This window comes from Oryx dammah, unplaced genomic scaffold (assembly GCF_014754425.2).
Source record: "Oryx dammah isolate SB20612 unplaced genomic scaffold, SCBI_Odam_1.1 HiC_scaffold_2, whole genome shotgun sequence".
Lineage (NCBI taxonomy): Eukaryota > Metazoa > Chordata > Mammalia > Artiodactyla > Bovidae > Oryx > Oryx dammah.
Genome location: NW_024070186.1, coordinates 98124824 through 98137470, shown reverse-complemented (window position 1 = coordinate 98137470; position 12647 = coordinate 98124824). Strand labels below are relative to the sequence as shown.

General features: G+C 40.2%; 1 protein-coding gene across 4 annotated transcripts in view; it reads right to left on the bottom strand.

Annotated features, from left to right (window-relative positions):
• The window catches only part of USF3 (upstream transcription factor family member 3), a 48472-nt gene that overhangs the window by 22283 nt on the left and 13542 nt on the right, over positions 1–12647 (bottom strand). Inside the window, exon 2 of one of the 4 annotated variants that reach the window (XM_040223822.1) lies at positions 2257–2372. The exons of 1 other annotated variant lie outside the window; for it this stretch is intronic. The gene's annotated coding sequence lies outside the window, so the exon portion shown is untranslated. Of the gene's footprint in view, positions 1–2247; positions 3103–12647 lie in introns of those variants that run through there. 2 more of the 4 variants (XM_040223836.1, XM_040223827.1) reach the window with 2 other exon arrangements.

Sequence of the window (12647 nt, the reverse complement as noted above, 5' to 3'; positions counted from 1 at the left end):
AATATTATAGGTGATTTATCTCTCTTTTCTGATTTTCAAGAATTTTGCAATAACTTTAATGCCTTTAAATCCCAGGGATTGGCAATCTTTCAAAAGAGGCCTGTCAAGTTGGGCTACCTGTTCTGATACACTGCAAGAGGTTGCAAGTGCAGTTTCCCATTTTCTCTCTGAAGGCAGTAAATAAGGAACTGGAGTCAGTGCGAGTTTAAAATCTGGTTCTGCCATTTCCTAGTTAGGAGGTCCTGGGCAAGTTGTGTAACCTCTTGGAAAGTCAGACATTTCATCTAGAAAGTGGATCATAATCACAGTATCTAGATCACTGGGTTGTTTCAAGAAAGAAAAGATGAAATAATGCAAGGAAAGGACAACAGCATGGTGCCTAGTTGTAGTAAGGATTTAATCAATGTTAGCCATGGATATAAATGACCTGGATAACCACAATGATGTGGTCACTCACCTAGAGCCAGACATCCTGGAGTCAAGTCAAGTGGGCCTTAGGAAGCATTACTATGAATGAAGCTAGTGGAGGTGATAGAATTCCAGCTGAGCTATTTCAAATCCTAAAAGATGATGCTGTTAAAGTACTGCACTCAATATGCCAGCAAATTTGGAAAACTCAGCAATGGCCACAGAACTGGAAAAGGTTCAGCTTTCATTCCAATCCCAAAAAAGGGCAATGCCAAACAATGTTCAAACTACTGCACAACTGTGCTCATTTCACATGCTAGCAAGGTAATGCTCAATATACCTCAAGTTAGCCTTCAGCAGTGCATGAACCAAGAACTTCCAGATGTACAAGCTGAATTTAGAAAAGGCAGGGGAACCAGAGATAAAATTGCTAACATCAGATGAATCACAGAAAAAGCAAGAGAATTCCAGAAAAATCTACTTCTGCTTCATCGACTATGCAAAAGCCCTTGACTGTGTGGATCACAACAAACTGCAGAATAATTCTTAAAGAGATGGGAATGCCAGACCACTTTACCTGTCTCCTGAGTAAGTTATATGTGAACCAAGAAGCAACAGTTAGAACCTTATAGGGAACAACTGGTTCAAACTGGGAAAACAGTACAACAAGGCTGTATATTGTCACCCTGATTATTTAACTTCTACGCAGAGGACATCATGCAAAATGCCAGGCTAATGAATCACAAGCTAGAATTAAGACTGCTGGGAGAAATATCAATAACCTCAGATATGCAGATGATATGACTCTAATCGCAGAAAGCAAAGAGGACCTAAAGAACCTCTTAATGGGGGTAAAAGAGGAGAGTGAAAAAGCTGGCGTAAAACTCAACATTCAGAAAACTAAGATCGTGGCATCTAGTTCCATCATTTCATGGCCAATACATGGGGAAAAGTGGAAACAGTGGCAGTCTTTATTTTCTTGGGCTCCAAAATCACTCCAGATGGTGACTGCAGCCTTGAAATTAAAAGATGCTTGCTCCTTGGAAGAAAAGCTATGACAGACCTAAACAGTGTATTTAAAAGCAGAGATAGCACTTTGCCAAGAAAAGTCTGACAAAACCAAAACAAAGCTTTGGTTTTTCCAGTAGTCATGTACAGATGTGAGAGTTGGACCATAAAGAAGACTGAAAGTCAAATAACTGATGCTTTCAAATTGTGTCCTGGAGAAGATTCTTGAGAGTCTCTTGGACAGCAAGGGGATCAAACCAGTCAAGCCTAAAGGAAATCAACCCTGAATGTTCACTGAAAGGACTGATGCTGAAGCTTGAATACTTTGGCCACGTGATGTGAAAAGCTGACTCACTGGAAAAGGCCCTGATGCTGGGAAAGGTTGAGGGCAAGAGGAGAAGGCGACAACGGAGGATGAGATGTTCAGACAGCATCACGGAGTCGATGGACATGAGTTTGAGCAAACTCCAGAAGACAGTGAAGGACAGGGAAGCCTGGCTTGCTGCAGTCCATGGGGTCACAGAGAGTCAGACATGACTCAGTGACTGAACAACAACAGCCATGGATACAGATGATGCATTTCGGGTTAAGGCTTTAGCTCTAGAAAGGAGGGAGAAGAGTCCTGGGAAAGAAGTAGAAGTAGGTGCAGACAAGGTGCTGATAGAAAGTTCTGATTGAATCAGTCTGAGGAGAAGCGTGTGCTCTAGATCTATTTCTGGCAGCTTATTTATTCCATTTTCTCCCTAACATTTATGAAGTCCAGATCAGCCTAAAAGCAGGTTCACATTACATAATGTGGGACACGTGAGTAAATAAATCAATCCCTGTCACCTTTCTCACCCAAGGGCTTGCAGAATCTCTTCACTTTTGATTCCTGGCTTCCAACGCCTCCCGTTTCTGATCCAAATCTATCATCTTCTGCCAGAAGATGGTCTATAAGTTATGTTTTCTTCTTACTACACAAGAGAAAAATCAGTGAATGTTTATAGGTTTCCATTAGCAGCATGAAATAAAACGAGGACTAGCAACCTAGGCCAAGCAGGCAGATTTTCCATGGCTTACAGGGTGATCCTGAATTCTCTGTACCTTTTAAAAAATTCTCGGTACCTCTTGAAACGAACCTAGTTGCTTTCAAAAGTCACTTCCCAGTGGGTTATGCATGCTCCACCCCCATAAAAATGGTAGCACAGCAGCCATTGGACCATCTCCAGGAGGTGCGTCTCTCCTTTCTTATGATGGCTCATTGTCACTTGCCTTCAGCCTAGCTTTTACACTAATTGTCCTCAATTCTAAAATTATCTTTCCTTCAATCTCCTACCTACTTCCCCATTATCTCTTGTGAGAGTGACTGAAGACTTACTCAAGGACCTTCCACTAAAGGCATCAGGAAGACAGCTCTCATATCTGCACATTGTATGTGCTCTTAAAAAATGTCAACATGGGGAGAATTCCCTGATCGTCCAGCAGGTAGGACTTTCCTTGTCATGGGCCCGGGTTCAATCCCTGCTCAAGGAACTAAGATCCTACAAACCCTGCAGCATGCCCACCCCCTGACCAAAAAAAGAGGGGGCTTCATCCCAGACAAAGAAGAAGTGCTAAGGAGGGCCACAGAATTGGTGCTTTTGAACTGTGGTGTTGGAGAAGACTCTTGAGAGTCCCTTGGATGGCAAGGACAGCCAACCAGTACATCCTAAAGGAAATCAGTTCTGAATATTCATTGGAAGGACTGATGCTGAAGCTGAAACTCCAATACTTTGGCCACCTCATGCAAAGAACTGACTCATTTGAAAAGACCCTGGTGCTGGGAAAGATTGAAGGCAGGAGGAGAAGAGGACAACAGAGGAGGAGATGGCCGGATGGCATCACCGACTCAATGGACATGAGTTTGAGTAAACTCCTGGAGTTGGTGATGGACAGGGAGGCCTGGCGTGCTGCAGTCCACGAGGCTGCAAAGAGTCGGACACAACTGAGTGACTGAACTGAACTGGAGGAGGGCCCAGGAATCTGTATTTCCAAAAAGATCTCTTTGTGATTTTTCTGTTTTCTTCTTCTTTTTTTTTTTTTTTTGTATAAAAGAAACTCTTTTTTAGGGCTGCTGCTGCTGCTGCTAAGTTGCTTTAGTCGTGTCCGACTCTGTGCGACCCCACAGACGGCAGCCCACGAGGCTCCCATCCCTGGGATTCTCCAGGCAAGAACACTGGAGTGGGTCAGTATTTCCTAAACATTCCTATTAATCCGAAGGTAACAGTTTAAAAATATAGATTCTCAGCTCATCCCAGATGCACTAAATCTGTCTCAAAAGAAGGAATTCCGACCTCCAAGGTAGTAGCCTGAAATTTAATGAGTGCCCCCAGGTGGTTCTTATCAGGACAACTTGAAAGCACAGGCAGTTATTTTGGTGAAATTCAGGGAGCTGACCAATACTTTACTGCAGGAGAGATTGTTTGGGATGTGGTATGAGAGTTGACCAGATATAAACCAGTAAGGTCAGATTTGCCTCATACCCACATGAGTCGGCATTTGGTGATTAATATCACTGTTCCAGTTGTTCCCCTCCAGTTGTCCTTTTTTTTTTTTTTTTAAACTTTTCAGATTCATGTTACAATTAAGATACATGAAGTAAAAGTGTTACATTTTTTAAACATCAAGAATCTTAAAGCTAATGACAATAGAGCCCTCTCACATAAGTAGATACAATCAATATATTGCACTGGGGTGAAAGCCAGCAGTTTACTCAAAGAGGAATACAACCTCAAATAAAAGTCACCCAGTTTACCAAATGTCACTACAAATATCCATCTCAAAGCACATTTTAACCAATTCAGTTAACCTAATTCAATGCAAAATTACTTCTATGTGCAGTATCCTTTGATATTAAAATTGCATTCCTGACACTGAAAAAGAACACTTATTGGAACAAAGAACTATATAATATTGTCATGAATCCTTGTCCACTTATTACTCTACTAATAAGGAAACAGCATTTTTAATACAATATTTATATAACCAAATACAAATATACCCTTTAAAATATTTAAAGTATCATGAATTTTTAAAGAAAACTGTCAGAATTATTATTTTTCATGGTAAGAAAGTTATTTCTGAAATTAGTGAAACTTCAGTTCAGTTCAGTTCAGTTCAGTTCAGTCACTCAGTCGTGTCCGACTCTTTGCGACCCCATGAATCGCAGCACACCAGTCCTCCCTGTCCATCACCAACTCCCGGAGTTCACTCAGACTCACGTCCATCGAGTCAGTGATGCCATCCAGCCATCTCATCCTCGGTCGTCCCCTTCTCCTTCTGTCCCCAATCCCTCCCAGCATCAGAGTCTTTTCCAATGAGTCAACTCTTCGCATGAGGTGGCCAAAGCACGGGAATTTCAGCTTTAGCATCATTCCTTCCAAAGAAATCCCAGGGCTGATCTCCTTTAGAATGGACTGGATGGATCTCCTTGCAGTCCAAGGGACTCTCAAGAGTCTTCTCCAACACCACAGTTGAAAAGCATCAATTCTTCGGCGCTCAGCTTTCTTCACAGTCCAACTCTCACATCCATACATGACCACTGGAAAAACCATAGCCTTGACTAGACGGACCTTTGTTGGCAAAGTAATGTCTCTGCTTTTCAATATGCTATCTAGGTTGGTCATAACTTTTCTTCCAAGGAGTAAGCGTCTTTTAATTTCATGGCTGCAGTCACCATCTGCAGTGATTTCGGAGACAAAAAAAATAAAGTCTGACACAGTTTCCACTGTTTCCCCATCTATTTCCCATGAAGTGATGGGACCAGATGCCATGATCTTCGTTTTCTGAACGTTGAGCTTTAAGCCAACTTTTTCACTCTCCTCTTTCACTTTCATCAAGAGGTTTTTTAGTTCCTCTTCACTTTCTGCCATAAGGGTGGTGTCACCTGCATATCTGAGGTGATTGATATTTCTCCCGGCAATCTTGATTCCAGCTTGTGCTTCTTCCAGCCTAGTGTTTCTCATGATGTACTCTGGATAGAAGTTAAATAAGTAGGGTGACAATATACAGCCTTGACATACTCCTTTTCCTATTTGGAACCAGTCTGTTGTTCCATGTCCAGTTCTAACTGTTGCTTCCTGACCTGCATATAGGTTTCTCAAGAGGCAGGTCAGGTGCTCTGGTATGCCCATCTCTTTCAGAATTTTCCACAGTTTATTGTGATCCACATGGTTCTCAAAGTGTGCCCTTCAGATCCCCTGCATCAAAAACCACATCTTTTTCCTTTTTTTGATGTGGACCATTTGTAAAGTCTTTACTGAATTTGTTACAACACTGTCTCTGTTGTTTACATTCTGTTTTTTTGACTGTGACACTTGTGGGATCTTAACTCACTGATTAGGACTTGAACCTGCACTCCCTGTACTGGAAGGCGAAGTGCTAACCACTGGGCAACCAGGGAAGTCCCCAAATCATATCTTTTTTCCCCGTGAACAAAAGCTTACATATTAGTAAAATGCACAAATTTTAGTATAACAATCAGTGAGTTTTGACAAATGCATATACCTGTGTGACACAACCCCTGTCTAGGCGCAGAACATTATTATCATCAGAGAAAGTTCTCTCATGACCCTTCCTGTCAATCCCTTCTCCTACTCTCACAGGGGCAACCATTTATTTTTTTCACCACAGAGCTTTATAATGTTTTATCTGAGAATTCTACTGTGGGGGGTTGGGGGCAGAAAGGGAACCTGGACCAGACTATAAAGGAATATTTTATGCCTAATGAATATGTTCAGATTGTATCTTAAGATCAGTGGTTCTTGAAGAGCAATCCACAGAAACTAGCCTAGCCCTGATCTGAAGTAAAATGAAGTCCCCTAGTCTACAGTAAAATGGAAAAAAGGACAACGCAGTTAGGATTTTTTTCTTTTTATTGATATATAACTTACATACAATAAGTCACTAATTTAAGTTCACTCTAATCACCTATTATTTATTTTCTCTCTCTCTTTTTTTTTGACTGTGCTGCACAGCTTGCAGGATCTCACTTCCCCAACCAGGGACTGAACCCAGGCCACAGCAGCAAAAGCCCAGAATCCTAAGCACTAGACTACCCTCATGTATTTTTATACAAGGATACAACCATATAACCACCACTTAGATCAATATATAGAACACTACCAGCATCTCAAAAGGCCCTTTCAAGGTCATTGCCACTTAATACTCTGAAGTTTCTTTTAAAAATATATTTATATTCAAGGAAGAATATATATTCCAAAGAAGACATACAGATAACCAACAAGTATATGAAAAGATGCTCAACATCGTTAAACATCACGAACATGCAAATCAAAACCATAAAGATATTTTACTTCACACCTGTTAGAATGGCTATTATCAAATGTCAAAAGATAAGGTTTGGCAAGGATGTGAAGAAAAGGGAATCCTTGGACACCATTGGTGAAAACATAAATTGGTACAGCCATTATGGAAAACAGCAGGGAGGTTCCTTAAAAAATTAAAAATAGAACTACCATATGTTCCAGAAATCACAGTTCTTGATGTATATCCAAAGGAAATAAGTCACTATCTTGAAGAAATCTCTGTACTCTAATTTGCTGCAACATCATTCACAGTAGCAAAGGTACGAAAACAACCTACGTGCCCACTGACAGGTGAATGGGTACAGAAAATACTGTACTATATGAATGTATTATTTCATATATCATATGTGATATATATATGCTCATGCTCGGTCGTGTCTGACTCTCTGCGACACCTCAGACTATAGCCCACCAGGCTCCTCTGTCCATGGAATTTCCCAGGCAAGAATACTGGAGTGGGTTGGTTGCTATTACCTATTCCAGGGAATCTTCCCAACCCAGGGTTCTAAATCTTGTCATCTTCCCAACACAGGGATCTAAATCTCATCATTTGCATCTCCTGCATTGGCAGAAGGTTCTTTACCACTGCGCCACCTGGAAAGCTCGAGACACACACACACACACACACACACACATATATGGAAAGCCCCCCCGCTACACAAACACGTTATTTGGCCTTAAAAAAAAGGAAATCCTGATACTTGTAACAACATGGATCAGTTTGAAGGCCAACATGCTAAATGAAATAAGCCAGACACAGGCAAAAACAGTGTGATCTCAGTTCAGTCGCTCAGTCATGTCCGACTCTTTGCGACCCCATGAATCGCAGCATGCCAGGCCTCCCTGTCCATCACCAACTCCCGGAGTCCACACAAACTCATGTCCATCGAGTCAGTGATGCCATCCAGACATCTCATCCTCTGTTGTTCCCTTCTCCTTCCACCTTCAATCTTTCCTAGCATCAGGGTCTTTTCAAATGAGTCAGCTCTTCACATCAGGTGGCCAAAGTATTGGAGTTTCAGCTTCAACATCAGTCCTTCCAATGAATATTCAGAACTGATTTCCTTTAGGATGGACTGGCTGGCTCTCCTTGCAGTCTAAGGGACTCTCAAGAGTCTTCTCTAACACCATAGTTCAAAAGCATCAATTCTTCGGCACTCAGCTTTCTTTATAGTCCAACTCTCACATCCATACACGACTACTGGAAAAACCATAGCCTTGACTAGACAGACCTTTGTTGGCAAAAGTAATGTCTCTGCTTTTTAATATGCTGTCTAGGTTGGTCATAACTTTTCTTCCAAGTAAGCATCTTTTAATTTCATGGCTGCAGTCACCAACTGCAATAATTTTGGAGCCCAAAGAAATAAAATCTGCCACTGTTTCCACTGTTTCTCCATCTATTTGCCATGAAGTGATGGGACTGGATGCCATGATCTTTGTTTTCTGAATGCTGAGCTTTAAGCTAACATTTTCACTCTCTTCTTTCACTTTCATCAAGAGGCTCTTTAGTTCTTCTTCGCTTTCTGCCATAAGGGTGGTGTCATCTGCATATGTGAGATTATTGATATTTCTGAGATTATTGATACTGATCTCACTTTTAGGTGGGAACTGAAAAAGTCAAACTCATAATAAGAGAGGGTAAAACTCTTGTTACCAGGGGGAAATGGCAAAAAGGTACAAACATTCAGTTATTAGATGAAAAGTTCTGAAGACCTAACGTACAGCACAGTGACTGTAGTTAATATAAAGTAGTATATATTTGAAATTTGCTAATAGAGAAAATCTTAATCGTTCTCACCACAAAAAGTAACTATGTGAGGTGATAGATGTGTTAATTACCTTGACTGTGATAGCTGTTTCACGATGTATACAAATATCAAAGCATTATGTTGTACACCTTGGCAGTGGTAGTTTAGTCACTAAGTTGTGTCCGACTCTCGCGACCCCATAGACTGTAGCCCGCCAGGCTCCTCTGTCCACGGGATTTACCAAGCAAGAATACTGAAATGGATTGCCATCTCCTTCTCCAGGGAATCTTCCAGACCCAGGGATCGAACCTGGGTCTCCTGCATTGCAGGCAGATTCTTTACCAACTGAGCTATGAGGGAAGCCCATTTATTTAAATATTTATTTACTTATTTATTTGGCTGGTGGTTGGAATTTACTTGGCTGGTGTTTGGTGTACACCTTAAATATATATAACTTTAATTTGTCAATCATACTTCAGTAAAGCTGGAAAAAATGCATACATTCAGAAGTATGCAGTTATCTCATATTTTCTGGTATGAATGTAAAATGGTGTAGTCACTTTGGAAACAGTATGGCAGTTCCTCAAACAGTTAACACACAGTTGCCTATAACCCAGCGATTCCACCTAGATATATACCAAAGAGAGCTGAAAACACATGTTCACACAAAAACGTGTACGTGTTTGTAGCAGCGATGTTCCTAACATCTAAAGTGTTGGAACAAGAGAAATGTCCAAATGACAAATAAATAAAATGTGATATATCTACACAGTGGAATATTATTTGACAATAAAAGGGCATGAAGTACTGATACATGCTACAACATGGGTGATCCTTTATACTATAAACATTATATTAAGTGAAAGAAGTCTGACACAAAAGGTCACATATTATGACTTTCATATCTTCCATTTATAGGAAATGTCCATAACAGGCAAATCCGTAGAGAAAGAAAGTATATTCGTGGTTGCCAGGGGCTAAAGAGGATGGGGAATGACTGCTAATGGTGGAGTGGGAGGGAGAGAAGGGGTCGGATTTTGGGGGATGATAAAATGTCCTAAAATTAGACTATGGTGATGGTTGCACAACTCCATAAATATACTAAAAACCACTAAATTACATTTTAAATGGTAAACTTCATGGTATGTCAGTTATATCTCAATCAGATCTTAAAAAAAAAAAAAAGAAACTGTTAATAGAAGTCTTCTTGGGTAATCTGAAATTCTCTACCATTCATCCTTTTCGTCAGTTTGTACATCTGCTTTCTTTCAGCAGGTAACTTCAAATTCTACTTAGTTACCAGTCATTCCCAATTTCCCTAATATGGGAAAAATGTGAAACCACCAAAAACAAGTACCAGCATTTAAGAGAAAACTCAGTTTAACTGTTCAGTGGCAAGTTGTGTTTTCTTTCCATTGAGAAGCAAACGAGTGGTAAAAGTTAATTTAAATTGTGTCTTTAGAAACGATGAAGAGAAAAACCTAATTCTAACCACAAAAATTTCAAACTGGAATTAAACTGTCTTAATTGAAAATATTTTATGGCACACTGCATGAACATTATTTGTCCATGAGTTGAGAAAAATCTTTTCAATTTCTGTTTACTTCTGTTCTGCTACCATGGAATGCATTCCTAAATATTTTACAATTACTTAAAATGTTTTGATGAGTGGGTATGCAGTTGTAAAATATGTTCCATTTCTTTATATGAGATCTATAATAAATCCATAGTCCTCTCCAATCAAAATGACTCACACTACTGAATATGACCCATGGAATCACAACACAATTAAGCATAAACCCTGGTTTGGGTCACGGCCATTAAAATGTTAGGCCATGGGCAATGTTCTGTTCTGTTTTTCACTTAAGGTGGGCATTTTTCCATGTCGTTCAAAACTATGGTTACAGGATTTATGTTTAATATCTTGGATATATGTATTCTATCATCTTATTCATGCTTTGAGGCATCTCTGCCCTCTGTATTTTGCGAGATGAGCTATTATTTGTATTTATCATGTCCAGCATTTTAGATTAAGAAATTCCTATGTGGTCTACATGATTCAACTCATTAAGTCTTTAAATCTGTATTAATAGTACAAAAATAGCACAGAGGTGCTTTTCATGTGTAGAAGAATTCTTCTATGCATGTGGTTGCAGCAGCTGCTTTCCATCTCGGTGGGAACTTGAGGAGCTGTTTATGAATGTGCTGTGTTGTCTTCTGCTTTGTGTAACTGTTATCAGAAATTCTAATTTCCTTTGCCATTAAAGAAATATTACAATTTAACAATGTTTGTTGGCTCCTTCCTCCTCAACATCATGCTGTGAGCCATCAGTCATGGAGGTTTCATAAATGCCAACCTTGAGATGCTATAACATATATACGAATATGAAATAATGAAGTCCTGCTTTCACTGTGCACTTGAGTGAAACAATACTTCACGAAAAAGAAATAAACCAAGGGTATAGTAATTTGCTCAGCATAGTTTTTATTTTTTTTATTTTTAAGCTACACTTGTAACCTGTTTGTATTAAAAAATAGTTTTTTATTGAGATATAATTGATATATAACATTAATTTCAGGTATACAACATAATGATTTGATATTTGTCTGTATTACAAGATGCTCACTACAAGTCTAATTAACATTCATCACCACACACAATCACAAAATGTTTTTCCTATGATGAGAACTTTTAACATCTACTCTCTTCAGTTCAGTTCAGTTCAGTCGCTCAGTCATGTCCGACTCTTTGCAACCCCATGAACTGCAGCATGCCAGGCCTCCCTGTCCATCACCAACTCCCAGAGTTCACTCAGATTCACGTCCATCGAGTCCGTGATGCCATCCAGCCATCTCATCCTCGGCCGTCCCCTTCTCCTCCTGCACCCAATCCCTCCCAGCATCAGAGTCTTTGCCAATGAGTCAACTCTTCACATGAGGTAAAGTACTGGAGTTTCAGCATTAGCATCATTCCTTCCAAAGAAATCCCAGGGCTGATCTCTTTCAGAATGGACTGGTTGGATTTTCTTGCAGTCCAAGGGACTCTCAAGAGTCTTCTCCAACACCACAATTCAAAAGCATCAGTTCTTCGGCGCTCAGCTTTCTTCACAGTCCAACTCTCACATCCATACATGACTACTGGAAAAACCATAGCCTTGACTAGACGGACCTTTGTTGGCAAAGTAATGTCTCTGCTTTTCAATGTGCTATCTAGGTTGGTCATAACTTTTCTTCCAAGGAGTAAGCATCTTTTAATTTCATGGCTGCTGCAGTGATTTCGGAGACAAAAAAAATAAAGTCTGACACAGTTTCCAATGTTTCCCCATCTATTTCCCATGAAGTGATGGGACCAGATGCCATGATCTTCGTTTTCTGAACGTTGAGCTTTAAGCCAACTTTTTCACTCTCCTCTTTCACTTTCATCAAGAGGCTTTTTAGTTCCTCTTCACTTTCTGCCATAAGGGTGGTGTCATCTGCATATCTGAGGTGATTGATATTTCTCCTGGCAATCTTGATTCCAGCTTGTGTTTCTTCCAGCCCAGCGTTTCTCATGATGTACTCTGGATAGAAGTTAAATAAGTAGGGTGACAATATACAGCCTTGACGTACTCCTTTTCCTATTTGGAAGCAGTCTGTTGTTCCATGTCCAGTTCTAACTGTTGCTTCCTGACCTGCATACAGATTTCTCAAGAGGCAGGTCAGGTGGTCTTGTATGCCCATCTCTTTCAGAATTTTCCACAGTTTATTGTGATCCACACAGTCAGAGGCTTTCGCATAGTCAATAAAGCAGAAATAGATGTTTTTCTGGAACTCTCTTGCTTTTTCCATGATCCAGTGGATGTTGGCAATTTGATCTCTGGTTCCTCTGCCTTTTCTAAAACCAGCTTGAACATCAGGAAGTTCACGGTTCACATATTGCTGAAGCCTGGCTTGGAGACTTTTGAGCATTACTTTACTAGCGTGTGAGATGAGTGCAACTGTGTGGTAGTTTGAGCATTCTTTGGCATTGCCTTTCTTTGGGATTGGAATGAAAACTGACCTTTTCCAGTCCAGTTCAACCAGTAACGCTGAAAAGGCTGAAGTTGAACGGTTCTATGAAGACCTACAAGACCTTTTAGAACTAACACCCAAAAAA